Source organism: Sceloporus occidentalis, unplaced genomic scaffold, assembly GCF_023333645.1.
Source record: "Sceloporus occidentalis isolate IW3139 unplaced genomic scaffold, rSceOcc1.0.p SCAF_7, whole genome shotgun sequence".
In the NCBI taxonomy this organism is placed as follows: Eukaryota; Metazoa; Chordata; class Lepidosauria; order Squamata; family Phrynosomatidae; genus Sceloporus; species Sceloporus occidentalis.
In genome coordinates this window covers 54,168,915-54,187,462 of record NW_028316987.1, presented here as the reverse complement: position 1 = coordinate 54,187,462, position 18,548 = coordinate 54,168,915, and the positions used below count along the sequence as shown (strand labels likewise).

Here is an 18,548-nt window from a genome sequence, read left to right as displayed (position 1 = left end):
GAGTAAAGATAAACAACTGAGCACTAAAGTCAGAATCGTCCAGCCCATTGTATTCCCTATCATCATGTACAGATGTAAGAGCTGGACAGTAAAGGAAGCAGACAGAAAGAAAATCAATGCATTTGAGATGTGGTGCTGGATAAGAGTGTTTAGAATACCGTGGATAGCCAAAATGACAAACAGATGGGTCTTAGAACAGTTCAAACCAAAACACTCCTTGGAAGCCAACACCATCAAATTAAGGCTGTTGTACTTTGTCCACCTCATGAGAAGGCATGGGTCACTAGAGAAAACAATAATGCTTGGAAAGCTAGAGTGAAGAAGGAGGAGGGGAAGACCACATGCTAGAAGGATGGACTCAATCAGGGGGACCACAGGCAGGATTTGCAGGATCTGAACAGAGCAGTGGAGGACTGGGAGTCTTGGACGTGTGTCATCCACAGAATTGCCATGAGTTGCAGTTGACTCAAGGGCAGCTAACAACATCTATTGCCTTGCTCCTGTTGGAATTGTGGTGGTCACACTTCAACTGAGGTGAAAGAATTTTAGCCTGATGCCAACAAACACAGACAGAACATAAGAGACTTGAAAATATAGGTGAGTTTTTAATAAGAATGAAAATTTATTAAGAGAAAATCCTCATGGAGGAGTAAGAGATGTAAATTAGTGGTTTTAAAAATCATTTAATTCCCTAATCTTAGTCCAAAGATCTTACTGTATATATGATAATTAAGAGACAGGCAGCTCCTGTTCTCCAAAGCACATGCTAGACAGAGAGTGAGGAAAAGGAAGGAAAAAGAGAAAGTATCTCCTCTTGCTGAAAAATATCTACGGCTCATTCCTGATACATATATCATTGCAATAACATTTTGTACTTTGCAGCACAAATTAATAAAAATCAAAGATAAAAGAAAAAGATGCAAGGAACTGTGTTATCTTACCATTGGGAGTGGTAAATCCACACACACCCATACAAAACCTAGAAATGTGCAGATGTTTCCTCTTCATACACAGTTAGTAAACAGTACTATTCAGGTTCTTGAACTCTTTAAGTACAGCAGTTTGCAAAATTATAGTTTACATTTAGAAAATACAGATGTAATTATTATGTGGAAAGAACTACTATTGTCCAGTGGGAGATTATTCCAAAGAGCTACTGTATGTTATTGAACTTGTTGAGCATCTCTGAGCTAATTCCCGCGTTAATGTTAGCAACAAAGAAAACCACCTAGGCAATTTACCATCATCACCCCTACCCCCCAAAAAAATTAGACATGAAAAGAGAAAGAACAGTTCCTTGATAAACATATAGTGGAGCATTTGCAGTGGTTCTCTCAAACGTGTATTGCACTCCAAGAAACAATTAAACTTTGCCAACTTTAACTTGTAAGTATTAACAGGGGGCTGGAGGGACTACTACTTTAAAAAAATATAGCCTTGTGGTACAAATCTACATGCGTGCACAAGCATGTTGTCTGTCACATTTTTCAACACTGGACCTACTTGAATGCAGCAATCATTATTAGTTTTTTAAAATCTCTAGCTAAAGTTCACATGTAATTAAAAAGCAATATCCCAAACACTATTATTTGATTTAAAAATGATACAATAATAGAAGAACGAGTTAGCTTTTCTCACAAATCTGCTGGGAAATGGCTGGGATGTGAAAGAACTCACTTGTTTAACATGTTTAACATAACCTTTTGCTGTGCTTTCATTGCCATAATGATAAAGTAGCTATTCTAAGGGTCAATCCATAAAATGACTTACAGTATATTACTTCTGTAACTACATAATATGTCATTCAGGAAGCATTTAATAATACTACTAGCAAGTAAGAGAATACAGTGACAGCATTTTATATCAGTGCTTTGTGGATCTGTTTCCAATGAACATTTTCTTTATTGTGCAGAGTAGGTACAGGGAATTTCAGCTTCAGATTAAAAGGTTAAAATAAATTTTAAAACCCCTTTAAAAAAGATGTGCATTGTATGGAGATACTTCCTAATTTAGAAAATATAACTCAAACTTTCGCTAAATACTTCAGTATATCTAACCTTTGTAAGTTATGCATTATAAAAATTATTATTGGAAAATCACAGGAAAGGTAACTATAGGTTTTTAAAAAGTAGCCATGGTTTACACAACTTCTGCAAATTTAAGTATGAAAAGGTTATAATTATCTCAAGTTATTCATCTAATACAAAAGAGAAAAGCCATTGATATAGACTGTACACAAGTTTTTATCCATGTAGATAAATCAAAAGAAATAGCTTCCTTTAAGGCAAGCATATGAAGATACTAAAGCAAGATACCAATTAAATATTCATACATTCAATATTTCAAAATAAGAAATTTAGATATACACATGCATAATTTAAGTTCTATAGTGAAACCTATCTACCGAGGCCATTTCTACTGTATTTCAATAGCAACTCAACTTGAAATGTACAATGCATCCTTCTCTATGCTGTGTTAAACTTTAAATTCTATAGTAATTCATTTCAAGCACTAAACACAGAATAAAGGGCATGGTACAATTATAGATATAGCTTTGCCCTCAACAGTATACCAACTACTCATTCCACACTGCTATAAAAAAAACCTAGATTGGTAAATAAGTACATTAAATGAAAAAAAAATAACTGTAAAACATTTATGGCTGATGATATCACAGCAATAATGTATAAGTACATCTATGTGCATGCACAGCTTCACACTGTTTTTTCACATGTAAAGTAAGTATGGTTCTGTGGCTATTTAATAAACTAATAATAATAATAAATCATCATCAAACATGAAATATCTGCAGAATTATATACATAGAACACATCTGCATATGCATCCTTCTCCCTAGTTTTTCCTCACTAACCCATCTCTAGTTAATTTAAGGGCCCAAACAGACAGGCCAAAATAAAGCTGCTTCGGGTCACTTTGGAAGTGTGCTGTTTAAATAATGCATGCATCCTATGAGGCCGAAAGCTGCGCCAAAGCCCCACGCCAGTCCTAAGGACTGGAGCGCAGCTTCTGGCCTCTTAAGATGTGTGTGTCATTTCAACAGCATACCTACAAGCAGCTTTATTTTGGCCTGTCTGTGTCCCTTAAGATATATTGGATATCAATAATCTGTCTTCCTTGTAGTAAAAATAAGCTCACTTTTTGAACACTCCTTCTATATTTTATCTAATTTTTTAGTTCATTTTCTCTTTTAGTTTTCTCTCCATTGTGCAAATGTCTTATTGTAACTGTGTGCTGTTTTCTTCATTCCTTATAACTGCTTTTATTTACACTGACACTATACCAAAATGAGACTGCTTGACCATGAACTATACCACTCTTCACTGAACACAGAGCTCTAAGCAGAACTTCTCAGTAGTTTAATAGTAGCAACCTATGCCCGGAAGCTAGCCTGTGACATAAGGAGTGGCTACCCTTCTGGTGAGTAAAGGGAGCCTTTCACAACCACTGTGCATGATAGCCTTTCTCAGTATGTGTACAATTAGCATGTCCATAGGTATAATATTTCAGAAAGAAGGATATGAACACTGACAGCACTGTGTAGGTACCACGAGGACGTACTCAGTGCAAAAAGAGCTTCCACATCCTACACAGAGAACAGATGGGAATTCAAAAATGCACTGTTGAAATGGCTAGAGTTTTAGGTCAACAGAAGTTTCTTCCATCACAAGGAGCCTCTTGGTCCACTGAGAATATTTACAGCAAATACATTATTTGTACTTTAAAAAAAGTTTTAATTTTTCACCCTAAAAGTTAAAAATTTCTCTTTGCGTAACTACTAAATATCATGACTGGGAGTGTGCACAAGTAAGTACACAGTCATGGAACAAAAAACAAACAAAGAAAAACCTATGTAAGATGTGTACCTACAAGAAAAAGTACTTCATATGCAGAAAAAAATATATATGGATGGATCTTTGCAATGAATATAAACTTGCCTCAAAGCTAATACTTTAATTTTCAAGAAGCAAGTAAGGGAATAAAAAAAACTAGTCAGTAACAATGCAGCGTCAAAAAGCAATAAAATCAAAATTAAGTTATAAATAATTTAAAGCTTGTCATGAAGATGTATTAATAATTCATCAGATAAATAATTTACTAAATAATCAAATAAATAAATAATGAAATACATAAATAAATCAGCAAATAAATAATTCTGCAAAATAACCTAAACAATAAGTCACTAAAACAAATGACAACCGTACAAAACTCTAACGATTTTCTAAATTCGGATAGTTTTAAATAAACAAATGCATATAAACTATATCAATCTCTGGTAGGGGAAAATATTTGTCTGTGATACTGGTAGATTCCTGATTACATTACAAAGGATACACTTTAAATTTCACAAGAAAGAAGCAATACTTGTAAACTAACAAGACTGCTACTGTGTATCTTGCCCTTCGCATTCTACACAAACCTTTTACACAACTAATTTTTCATCAAATATATGTGGGTAGGCTTTTTGTCAGATTCTTTATTTCAGTTTAGTACTTACAATACTGCTATAGCCCTTCTTGGTAGTTTTCTTACTATCTTCTCCAAACCTTCAGAAGTTTTGCTGCAGGGGGAAAACAAGTAGAGTAACCTTAATTATTACAGATGGTATCTCATTCATTAGTGCATGACAACATTTTATTTGAAAGCACACGAAAAGCTGTTTTATAATTCTACAAAGCAACTTAATGTATAACAATCACTACTGTTTGCCGACTACCTAAAGTTTTTAGAAGTCTTTGGTGGAATGATTTCAAGCAGACTGATGCCTGTTTGTTGTATTTAAACTGACACACAATCTGTGCAAACTGGCACTCATTCAGATATGAAGACAAAATGTGAGGAGGACAAACTCCTTGGCTGACTTTTAAATCCTGCCCTTAATGTTTAAAACTCATGTCCTTGGAATTACACAGGGGTTACAAAGTCTTTACTTCCAGAAGCATAGCTGTACTTGTTTGTTATAGCAGAAGCAATAAGAAATTTTGTGGCATCCAAAAGGTAACATGTGTATTCTAGGATAAGCATGGACCACAGCTTGTATTTTCAGACACTGTGTTCCTCTTATTTTAGTACACTCATAACTTAAAACTATAACACGGGAACCCAAATCCTTAGCACTGTGGTCCAACACAGTGGAATGGTAATTATAAAGCTACAATCAATATATATTTTAATATGCCATATTGATGCTCCAAAACATCATATTTCAAAATGGAATACAAAATACATTCCCCTTTAACTCACAAATTAAGGTGGGTACAAATGTTGTTACTGCTACTGACAACCACCGAACTCAAAATGTTAGAGTGCCCTGAAATATAATGGCTAAAAACAGAATAGTACCTGCCACAACATAAGTTATGGGTAAACATCGATCTTCAAATAAGACTTATACATAGAATTTTAAACTGCATGGGTATTGTTATATCACCTGGGCTTCTTTCATAGGACAAGCCAGAATTTCTTGTTAGGGAATTGTAACAAGATGACAATACTATAATGCTACAGTTTCACTCATCAAGTTGTCACATGTTCATTCAATTTGCTTTGGAAAGGACTGGCTGGCATCCTGTTGGTTTGTCCCAACTAGAACAGACTTGTTCAGCACCATTCAACAACTGTTGAATGATGAATCAACATAGAGGCAAATCTCATTGATACAATGGGTCTATTTTAAAAACACCAGTCTTTTCTAATTGCCAAAACAACATTTTGAATATTACTAATATGGTGCTTAAATGTCCCATCTTTCAAACTAAATTTAACATTTCCTTTATGAAAGACTTCACATGATTAGGAAATGTGACATATATATATATATATATATATATCCTTATCAATGATTTCCACTTTTTGAAGCAGAACAGAAAGCAGTAGCTTAGATCTCTATAAAGATGTACTGTACATTGTTTTATAATTTTATATTTGATTATGTGTCAATTGCTACTATAGTATAGTACTACAGAGTGAGGAAGGGCAACAGATTGCAAAAGGTTTTTTAACACATGTCAGAATCATATCCAGGGCTCAGTAAGCCTCTCATTAACATCTTTTACCACTGTAATATTGTAATAAATTTGCAAAGAAAAACTCAATCATCACATCTCATTTGGACTACTGTAACACGTAAGTCTGTCTTTAGAAACTATTCAGAAACTTCAGTGGGGCCAAAATGCTGTGGCTAGGCTGTCGCTACAGGAATCATTTTTATTCCCCTTGCAATGACTTCCAGTCCATGTCTGGACAGAATTCAAAGTGCTCGTTTTGACCACTAAACGTCTTGGGTCCAGACTATCCCAAAGACTGTAACTCCTTATATAAACCAGCATAAGCCTTACATTCTGCAGGGGAGAGCTTTCTCTCAGTCCTAACACCTTTGCTAGCATAGTTGTTGAAAACTTGGGTGTCTTCTCCAAGGTAGCTTCCAGACCAGACTGTGGAACTCCCTCCACAGGAGGTCTAGTTGACCCCTTCCCTGCTTACTTTCCACCAGCAGATGAAGACATTTTTATTTAGGTAGCCTTTTGAATTGTGAATTTTATGGAACTGTACTGTGTGTGTAAATGTTCTGTTTTCTAATATTTTTATTTTATTTTATTGAAATCAAGTTTTAAATATGCTTAAGTGTTTTAACTGGTTTTAGGATTTTTTTCAGTAATAGTAATATTTACCATATGTACTCGACTGTAAGTCAACCTATGTATAAATGTATAAATTGACTTACTAACTTACAAACTATGGATTTTGATATGACCTGTGGATAACTCAAGATAAAACTTAGGGTCATGTAACAAAGGATGTGAAGAACAAACAAAAGGAAAATGATACCAAAGAACCTACAAAATCCCAGGAGGCATAACTGTTTGTGCTCACTCTAAAGCAGCAGTTCCTAACCTCTGCTCCAAAGAGCCCTTAGGGCTCTGCCTGCACTTCCCAGGTGCTCTGTGGCTGCTCCAGGAAAATGAAAGAAATAAAAATTGAATGAAATTAAAGAATAAGAACATCTTAAACACCATTAACTTGTAAGACATAGGGTAGGGCTCTTAGGAACTCCGCCATAGAAATAAGTGCTCCGCGAATCAAAAAGGTTGGGAACCCCTGATCTAAAGGATGGATTGATGCAGAGGCAACGATGGGAAATAGTGGCTGTGTGGTGTATGGTGGAGGCGATCAGGCATGGACAAAGAAAATGCACTCATGTCAAAAAGGATCAAAAAGCAAAGCAAAGAAAATGGCAACTAAATTACCCATGGTTATGCCCTTTAACTTTAATGTGATAACTCTGCCTGATTTTTAACCCATCTGACAAGAATACCCAAATGTCTTATTGAAATCTTTCAAAGCCTCTTGTCACTCCTTTGAGGGGAGGTGCCAAAGAGTGGCCACTGCCACCATTTTTCCACCCAGGCATTCAAAAAGGTCAGAAGCGGCACTGCAGCTGAGAGAGCAGAGTAGGCTGATGCTTCTTTTAGGTGCTCGTGAGACAGACTAAGCTCTCACCTTTTGCCACTCTACCCAGAGAAGGGGATGCATCTTTTTTGTAAGAGCTAAAGTACAGTATTTACTTTGACCTACGGATAAGTCGACTCAAGTTTGTTGGATCATTTTTGGACTAAAATTTCTAGAATTATACATGAGTATATATAGTAATTCCTTTTTAACCTTTGTACATTAGTGTTTTAGCTGTATCTTTTCAAATCATTGTAAGACAACTTGAATCCCATTTGGAAGAAAGGCAGGATATAAATTCAACAATTAAACAAACAAATAAATGACAAAAAACAACAGTGCAATGGTGATACTCCACCAAGTGTTGGAGATGTTGTATTAAAACAGCTCATTCATTATCCCTGTAAACAGCAAGAAAAAGTGTCAATACTGCTATAGCTCTTGTTCTATTGGGAGCATATCTACTTTAAATGGGATTTTGTTTATTTCTTGAATACTGCAGAATTAATGATACTAGAATTACCTCACACTTCTTGAAGCATTATGTGAGATTATTCCTTGGTCTCTTCCTCTTTGATTTAGTATACCTTTTAAGATTATTTATTAATGTTTGGATATCTCATCCATCATCCATTATTATTGGTGTCGTAAATTAGAGAAATGGAACAAAGCACTGGACTATTCACTTTTTCCATATTCATCAATAAAACTATCACCTTCTCTGGCACACAGTGAAGGAAGTAAGTTTGGTCTAACTGTCAAAATGAAAGAACTATCTCCACATAAACAACTACTATGGATAATTTTTCAAATGTGGCTCGGTCATATGAAAGGTCACTGGGAATGCAGAGAGTTGCTGGGCTTGAGCAAACAAAAACAAAAGAAAGATATATGACACTTTCATGAGGGGGCAAACTGGGAAAGGAATGTGTCTGTTCAGGCAGACTTGGGCATTAGTGGCACAAACTGAAACTCAGGAATAGTGACTCTTTCAACCAGTGGTGTAACAAAAGTGGGGAAGGGGGAAATCACATCAGGCAGATTAAGTGATAATTGGTTGATGCAAACTTGCCACAAATGTTATTAACCCTGACCCACATAGAAATCATTTGTGAAAACCAGATTATACAGCTAGGTGCTCTCTGGGTATCTGTCATCATGTGTAAATGGTACTGAAGGTAGAAAAGAACTTGTGAGTGTATCAAACAGCTACACATCTGTTTTCTGTGCCCTTTACTTTTCAGATATGGACAGGTATCCAAAACTCTTTTTTAAAATAGGGCAACCCTTTCTGGAGGGCAAAACAGAGCTTTCAAAGTATTATGCCAAGTTTCTCTGTGATATAACAAAAATTCTTTCTTTTTGTATTTGTATTAAGAGTTGAACTATTTAAAATTACAAATATTTAACAGAATTGTCCTACAAAATCTACTTAGTAAATTCTACTGAGATTAAGAGGATTTCTTCTCAATTAATATTGCACCTGGGTATTTGGCATAATAATAGGGTAGGCTGGTATAAATCAGGTTGGTTTAAACCAAATTACTTAAAAAAATAAAAATAAAACCACTGTGTTTTTTAATTGATTATTCACTTTTTAAAAAAATAGCAAAAGCAACCGTATTTACATTTCTATACCACCTAATACAGAACTCAGTAGTCTCTAAGCAGTTTACAACATGTGAGCTGGGTATTCGTTTTAGCAACCTATGGAGGGATGCAAGGCTGAGTCAACCCTGGAGCCCTCGGGTCAAACTCACAATCTTGTGGCTACAATACTGGCTGTAGTACTGACATTTAACCACTGTGCCAACTAGCTATTATTACTATGTTGCAACCTGCTTACAGGAACAATGACTGAGTTTAAATATTTTAGCTTTGAAAGTCGTTCATTGTTAGACCAATGCCCAGCGTCACTTGCTTATATTTGATCACTTTATTTATAGTGCAAGAAATGCCATTCAGAAACAAATCCTTCAATTAACAAAACAAAACAACATGCTTTAAAAGAGCACTTTTAAAAAAACAATTATTATTTAAGATAATGGCTTAACAATATCTGATCATAATATCTGGACTGTACTTTGCTACTTAATTTTCTGATTTAGTCCTATGTTGGTGTAGTCCTATACTCCTGTAACTAGAAAGTAGAAGTAACTGTGTAAATTTACAGTGCTTCATAAATAAAAGTTAATAATAATAATAACAATAATAATAGAAAGTAACTAGTGTTTAACATTAACTTACTCTTATTTTCATCTGTCTCTGAGAGTACTTTGTATGTTTTATTATGTATAGTCTATATATATATATATATTCAGATTCAGTGAGAATAATGGATAGTAAAAACTGTGCTTTATTAAAAGATGTAAATATATAGACTAACTTTGGATTGTTAAAGCATTACAACTGGTTGTTCAAACTTTCTAATACATAAAATAATGTTTCAAATATTAATGTAATAAGCAGGAATAATTTATTTCCTTAAATATTAATTCAAAAAACAATTTAAACAAAAAAAACATGGTGGGTTGGGTTTTTTTAAAACTGGTTTTTTTTTTTTAATTTTGGCCCTGATGATACTGTAGTGCTCCATTCAGTTTTCCAGCTGATTACAAAGAACCAACTTTCCATAGAGACAAACACCTACGTGCTTCAGTTTGCTACAGCTGTATCGCCCTCCTGCAATTCATGCTATGTAATTCTGGATGTATACTCATGCATTGTCTTTCTATCTTTTAGCCTTGAGACCAGGTTAAAGTTTGATTTTAGAGTGTGAAAGATTATTTGTAGGAAAATGCATTTGGAGCCCTATGGTTAGATCTCAATCAGTACTGAGGGTCCTATCCATGACACATAATGCTCTGCACAAAGACATTTATTTTTCTTATTTCCTTCATGGGAAATGTCATTTAGGACTAATATTTTCCTACTCTTACAATCAGTTATTCTGTTAGCTTGCCAATTCTCATTCCTCACCCCATGCTGACTGCTTTCCTTTACTTGTATTCTACAAAGAATGGGGGAAAGGACAAAACAACTAACTGGGGCACGATACCCTTTGATACCCCTAGGTTGCTTAACATTTAATAAAGAGAGAGCATGAGAAAGAGGGAGGGAAAAAAAGGAAGTCTATCCAGACATCACAAGAAACACTGCAGGATGATTTGATCTGTGTGTTTGATGGCTTTGCAGCAAAATTCAAATTAAAGTTCTGCTCAGTGATATAACCTAAAGAAGCTGGAGAACATTTTGGCTAAAACTATGAATCTCATGCTGGTTCCACAGAGAAGGGACCTCTGAAGGTCTGGGCTGGGAAATATTAAATAAACCAGTAAAACACACCATGAAGTGAAGAGGGAAGATTAATGTCATTAATCAGCCAAATCAATTCTGGGAGTGCAGCAAATTCTGGGACAAGTTAGCACTGGCTTCCTCTTCAAGACATGAAAGTCTACTACTGGCAAGTACAGTACTGCAGGTACCAGATTGTTTATTGTCTTTTTCCCTCCAGCTTTTCCAAACATTCTGCTTTCCTGAAGGCACAGATATCACTACTGTTGAAGAAGATGAGCAAAGCAAAGAGAAACAGGTCACAATGGTGGTTTTATACTTCTAGTTCGCTTTCAAAGTTTTGACATTAGGAGGTGAGACTTAATAAAATTCCATTCAGTTAGCATTACCTAAACTTGAGAAGATCTTTATCTCACTATTCTTAGCTTTTAGTGCATTTGTTTGTTTTGCCTTTCTGTTTACATTTTAAAATCATCTTTTAAAGTCAGCTTTAGGCATCCTTAAACTGTGTGTGCACACCTTCAAGTGGCCTGTTGACATAGGCGGCCCCATGAATTTCATATGGTTTTCTTAGGCAAAGAATATTTGGAGATGATTTTGTCAGCTCTTTTGTCACCTGGTATTCATTGGCAGTCTCTCATTCAAATACTAACCAGGGCTGACCCTGCTTAGCTTCCAAGATCAGACAGGATCTGGCGCCTTCAGGGTATTTAGGCTCTATCTACTTGACTGAAAAACTGTGGGGACTTCTACAGCTACAACTTTTATCTTTTTCCATTTATTCAAGCAGAAGGCTCTCAACTGTATTCTCAGATTTTATCACCACAGAGGCAGGAATGATATGCAGCTAATATAAAATGCAGTGAGAATGAGCATGGATGCATGAAGCCCCAAGGCTTAATCAACAGAGTCCTCCATGCATTAAACCATATGGAATTCTCTTACACCAAAGAGAGTATCTTACACAAAACACCCAAAACAGTACCCATCATTCTAAAAACAGAAAACCAGAAACATTAGCATGTGATCAAATAACCAAAGATTAGATTTAATACTGAGGCTATAACAAATTAAGGAGCTAGATTAATTTCAGGTGAAAAAATGGACTGCTATTTATAAGAACTTTCTTGGAGAAATATGCCACAACAGGCCAAAATAACAAAAGTGCAGCTGAAGCAAGTGGTGTCACTAGGGCTGGTGTCATCTGATGCGGCAAATCATGACACCACACCCCTCCTCTATCTCTCTCTGGTTTTTGGGATGGGGGGGGGGCATGCCTGTTTGTTATGCTTTCCCCTCCATCCACTCACCCACACCCACACACATACATTCCTGTCATAAAAAGGCAGCAGCAGTACATCTAGGCTCACTGTTCCTCACAGCAAAGCTGAGGAGTTTGGAAGGCATAAGATGCATTAGGTGTAGGAGAGAGAAGGGAGAGGAGGTTGGCAGTAGAAAGGGATGAAGGCAGTATGAGCAGGGGATAGTGTGGAAAGAAGGATGGGAAACAGCTGAAAACAAGCAGAACTCTCCCATCATGCCATAAAAGAAAGACAACCTCAATGGAACTCTTTTGAAAAAGAGGTTTTGGTGAGGCAGCACATAAGCAACAAAAATGTTTGGGTTTAAAACTAAAAACTCTTCTTCTCTGGGAAATCATATTTGATCCAATGAACCAATTAAGAAGCCTTGAACTTTCTAGTAAGATAGCATGGGAATGGCCAGCATGACCTCGACTAGACTTCAACAAAGTCACAGGTATTGATAATGAAACTTCAGGTTGCAAAGGCTAAAAAACCACTGAAAATCAATGAGGACACTAAGCAGCATTTAGTAGTTAGAGATTACTTATGCAATGTATCCACACTGCAGAAATAAAGCAGTTTGACACCACTGCCCTGACTCTATCCTACAGAGCCCTGGGATCTGTAGTCTGGTGAGGTATTAAGCCTGGTCTGTTATAGTGTTCTGGTACCTCAGCAAACCACAAATCCCATGACTGTGTAGGACAGAGTCATGTTGGTTAAATTGGTGTCAAACTGCTTTAATTCTGCAGTGTGACTACACCCTTAAACTCAGAAAGGATAGTTTGGGAATAACACCATAATCTAGGCATTTGAAAAAATAAAAGATTATCTCCTGAACTGTCCACCTGTTACAGCTACTGGGGCGATATATCATTGGACAGAAAGGGGAGGGAAAAGGTGTTGAAGGGATTTTACATGCCATCGCACCCGCAGGAGTAAAAATATTCCTAAATCTAGTCAAAGTGCTTAGATAACTATAACTACTGGAAAGAAACAGAACCGCCATCAATCTAAAATTAGTCTCTGCAATCATTCTAATTACCTTATTGACTTCTTTCACAATTCCAGAGTTGCTTCCAACCACATTCAAGAGCCTAAATAATTGCCTCAGCTCTTATATCCTTACTCTCATCTTTAGTGCCTGGTTCTGACATTACATCTGCCCCATGAATGCTCCTAGGAATACTTTTGCATCATAGAAGTTCCTCACAGTATATTTAATATATCAAAGCTGTTCATCACATAAAGTATCATGCAAGGTGTTCTTGTGAAGGTATAGCATAGGCCAGTACTACTCAGAATGATGGTCTATAGACTTGGGCTGGTTTGTGAGTCATCAGGTGACAGTACACTAGAAATTATCAGGAAATATAACAATATGACACAAGTACAACATGATTTCTGGCTCACTGGGGGTGAAATTGCTGGTCTGCCTCATCAGATAGCTTGAGAAAGGTAAATAGGACCATGTGCTAGAGAAACAGCAAGCTTAAGTTACAAATGCCTTATGGAGTCACCATAATAGTGGAAACATTTTGAGTAGATTCGAATAGATTGCTCTAATATGAACCCGCTCTAAGAAAACCACAATCTATTAAAATTTAAGCATAATGTTTTTTGAAATACAAATAACTTTAAAATCTGTCATATCTGAAATAATAAAGCTTCAATCAAATAAGTAATGTGCAAACCCTAGGAACATTTTATCGCATTAGTGATTTAATATCACAAAGTGCCATGTCATACTAATTGTGATATACAATATATATTCTCTCACCTTCATGTCCCCTACTAAATTTATATTGATTGCAATGACAGTGATTTGTTAATTCAGAGACCTATTTAAATGGAAACTTTCCATTGCTGAAGTCAGCAGTCATGCCATTCATGTCTCCAAGACTAAAAACACACACCAATTTTCTTTCCTAGAACGAATATCAAACAGCCTGAAACACATGACTGCAACATTTGACTTCATGAAATAAGTGCTTACTCAGCAAGCATCCCGAAGGTAATGCATTACTCTACTTAAATATACTAGCACTTTATTATCCATTTTACACAAGAATCCATAACAGTAACAAGTGTATTGTTTGACACACAGTGAAAACTTATGAGTAACCCAAAGATATTCTGTCTGACCCCTGTCAGATCAATTAATAATTTATTTAACAGTGACAAAGTATCATGACTAACAAAAACTCAAGGCAATACAGAAGAAGCTATTCTAATGCTGCCAAACAAAATGCATACAGTGACAACATGTACATAAACTAAAAAATAAAATATACCAAAGAAATTTTCTTTTTCTTCTGAAAATCTTTGTTTCAATCTTATATTGCAAGTTAGAAATGAAAACAATTAAATTTATGGACACTGTGACAAATTCAAAACAAGGTACTGCTTATTTGTTGTATACCTGAATCCTTTTCTTCAGAAAAAGTAAAGTATTACATTGAAACTTTGTTTCTTACTAACTAACATGTGTATACAGCAAATGCATACACATACATGAAAGCTTTCCCAAGAATATGTTATGCGTGTATAAATACATACACATACATCTAGTATTCAAGCATATGAATAAGTTTCACACCAAAATGAAATTTGCCCTCTTCCGGCTGCAACTGATCCAATGTCAGCAAATCTTAGCTATGCAACAGATTTCCTTCCTATTATTAGAAGCTGAGTCAGATAAAATTCCTTTGCTATTATAGCCAGAAATCCAGGGGGGCAGGATGTGATTTCTGTGATTTACACTGACCAAGTGGCTCAGCAGATTGACCTGTAACAAGCACCTTTCCAGCTCAGTGTGGATGTTGCCAGCATTGTAAAGATTCCACATCTAGGAACAAATATTAGTCTTAGGTCTGCCACTCTGTCAGATATGATTATCCAGATCCAGGGCTGTGGCAAAACTAGAACTAACCATGGCATCGAATATAACATACCTATATTGCCAGTTAAGTGGATAGGCCTAAACAGCTGCAACTTCCTGGCATTTTGGAGCTTATGTGAACATGAAATCTTCTTAATGCAACAGGCTAAACCAAACTCTTTTTAAAAATTGAGTTAGGCCAGTACAGACCAGCACAATACACCAGCTTCCCAGCAGCGCGGGGCCGTGGTATATGCATGACGCACGCCCCGATGCTGTCCCGAAGCCAGCATTATGTCGCTCTGCTGTCCACATGGGGAAGTTTTTCAGCACTGTGGTAGCACTGCATTTAAATGCCGCACGCAGAAAAGCTACTCTTTTTCCGGCACAAAAGGGTGCAGCAGTTTGCTTCCTCTTTTTGCGCTGGAAAAAAGTGGGGCCGCAGCATGCGGTTGCCACAACTCCCAGCTGGCTTCTTTCACAGGTGTTGTCACACTATCTTTGTGCCAGTCTGTTTCAGCCCTTAGTTATATGATTATAGACCTTAAACTGATGCTCATGAAATGCTATTACATTTAATAATTTAATAATCAATGTATATTTCTACATCTCCAGTCTGCATAGGGACACTAGCTCCATCTTCGTGTTAAAATACTTTTATCCACAGCTTGGAAGTACAGTGGTCTGGTTTGGTTTGGTTCCAGGACTCCCCATAGATAACAAAATCCATGGATGCTCATGACCCATTAAATACAATGAATAGGAAAATGGTTTCCTTATATAAAATGGGAAAATCAAGGTTTGCTTTTTGGAATTTATATATTTTAGGAAGCTTTGCAAGTTCTGGATGCTTGAATCCATGGATACACAGGGCTGACGGTAACTAGTTATGAGAAGGGTCAGTATGAATGTAAGAAAGCCAGTGTGGTATAGCGGTTTGAGTGTTAGACTAAGGCACTGGGAGACCAGGGTTTGAATCCCCAATCGGTCATGAAAACCCACTGGACGACCTGGGTATGTTATGCTCTCAGATTCCCCTGTGAACAAATTCTGCCAAGAAAACTCTTGTGATTGTTCTCTGTAGGGTTGCCATAAATCAGAAATGACTTAAAAGCACACAACAATAAGGCTGCAACTCAGCCACATTTCAAACATAACATGATGAGAATAGGCAAAATTACTTTACCAATGTAATGAGTAATATTTTCAATTAATTTCAAACATTACCTTTAAAGAGCATTTTTCACTGTATTTTGACAGGATTTTCTCACATTTTATGCCAATCTCTAGCCTCTACTTAGAAGAATTTTGTTAGGAGAAATAAGTAATGTAATATTACTTATTCATATCACTCTAATGAGTAGCAGCAACAGGCTGCTTTTGAAACACTGTAACAATAGAATAAAGTGCTTTTTAAAAGTAACTTTCCAAGATCTGCTTTTATTACTACAGTTAAAACTCCATCCCTAGCATAGCTTGTTCCACCTCCCAGTTGCACAATCCTGCCTGTGAATCCTGCCTTTTAAAATATATTTAAGAGTTTTTCCAATTTTTTCAAGCATAGCACTTTGCTTGTTTTGAGAAATAGTGAAGACTATATTATTTTCTTAAATGTCATTTTTACAAAATGTCATACGGCATGTTTTGTCAGCCTAAAATTGCTTATCCCTTTAAGGACCAGCCTTTTAGATTTCTTATCTATAACATGAGATTAACGTTAAAAGAATCTACCTTCTACTGTTTGCATTCCATTCACATCCAATTACATCTCTCTCTCTCCCCTGTCTATGCACTTTTTGCAAAGCCAAACGGCTTTTCCCCACATTACTAAGACTCCTCATTCATATGCAACAGTCACAAAGTCTTAGCATTTGACCAAGAGCCCTCCAAAACTGAGATGAATAATTTATTCCAGTCAGTGCTCTAACTACAATACCCACTTAACAAAGTGAAAATGAAAAACTTACCAGGACAGATGTCTAGGAATAACAGGACAGATAGAGGAGACAAAAATTAGAGAATGGCGGGTTACAGACCGCCCTCAAGCGGCCGTTTTCCCACTGCCGCCATTCGCTGCGGAGGGAAGCCCCAGCGGCCAGACTGCAAGGCTTCCCGGCTCAGCGAAAAAGGAGCGCCGAAATGGTGCTCCTTTTCAAAACGCTGAAGTGGTGCCGCGAGGGGCGAAGTGTGCCCTCGCGGCGTCACTTCTACCGCGACACGTCTGGACGCTATGCGTCCAAGACGTCAAAATGGCGGCGCCCATGTGGATGGGCGCTGCCATTTACGACGCGCTCCACGCGTACTACAGAGAAAGGCCATGAGGAGGTAAGACCATTCCTAACCCTAATACGGCCCTTCCTAACCCTAGTACGCGCAGAGCGCGTACTTTATGGCTGTCTGTAACCTGCCAAAATTTGTTCTCACCTACAACTCACAGTTGAAACTATTTAAATATACCAGAAGCAAACTACAGCCTACTCTGGACAAGGACAGTTCCCTTGCACAGGCCTTAGGTGACAGGCCAGTATTTGCATTCAAAAAATCCATCCTGAAGTCACTAGCAACAAACCACACTGGGGACTAGTTCCTGCAACCAACCAGATTCCATCATCTGTCCTCACAGGAACTCTGCAGAACTACAGGTCGGGTATCACTTATCCAAAATGACTGGTACTAGAATTGTTTCAAATTTTGGATTTTTTTGCCGGGGGGGGGGATTTTGGAATATGCATTTTACATAATGAGAAATGAGACCTAAGTTGAAACACACAATTCATTTATGTTTCGTATACAACTTTAACTTGAAGTTCATTTATGTTTCATATACAACTAGCCTGAAGGTAATTTTATACACAATATTTTAATACTTTGGTGCATGAAACAAATTTTGTGTACATTGAACCATGGCCCTTGCAGTCTCTTCCAACTCTATGATAAGAAAAAAAAGGTGATACTATCTCAGCAAACCATGAAAAAGTTTTAGATTCTAGAGCATTTCAGATATCAGAATTCCAGATAATGGATACTCACCCTGTACTACATAAAGGTTTATTCATTTTTTCCTTTTCCAATGTGATATATGCAAATTTCTGTCAATTATGCTCATCTACATTTTATATATCGCCTTTCTGCATTTCATGTTAACAGTCCACTCTGCACAAAGAATTCTACTCCTGTGTGCCTTCAAGTCATTACTTACTTCTGGCAAACCTAGGATGAAATTATCATGGCAAGATTTCATCAGAGGGTGTTTCCCATTGTCCTGTTGTGAGGCTGAGCGCATAATACTCACCCAAAGTCACCCAGTGGGTTCCCATGGCTGAGACACAGGGATATGAACCCTGGTCTCCCAGAAGCCTACACTCAGCTTCAGTACACTGCCTCTTACATATATAAACGGATGCAATTTTGACTACACAAATAGCTCTATTCCAAAACTAATGAGAGAATATATCAGCCTTCCAGGATGCTTTTTAAAGAGGCAGTTTTGCTTTATAAAAAAACAAACAAATGAACTTCAAAGGAAAATTAAGAGTGAAAGACTATTGAATTGTAATTCTTCAAGGAAGTCCTAAAAGCTTGAACTGGAATAATGATATCTT

General features: G+C 36.7%; 1 protein-coding gene across 6 annotated transcripts in view; it reads right to left on the bottom strand.

Moving 5' to 3' along the window:
• Positions 1-18,548, bottom strand: part of TBC1D5 (TBC1 domain family member 5) — a 329,050-nt gene that overhangs the window by 302,580 nt on the left and 7,922 nt on the right. For all 6 annotated transcript variants that reach the window (XM_089532982.1, XM_089532977.1, XM_089532978.1 and 3 more), the window contains exon 2: positions 4,517-4,579. The gene's annotated coding sequence lies outside the window, so the exon portion shown is untranslated. The remainder of the gene's footprint in view (positions 1-4,516; positions 4,580-18,548) is intronic.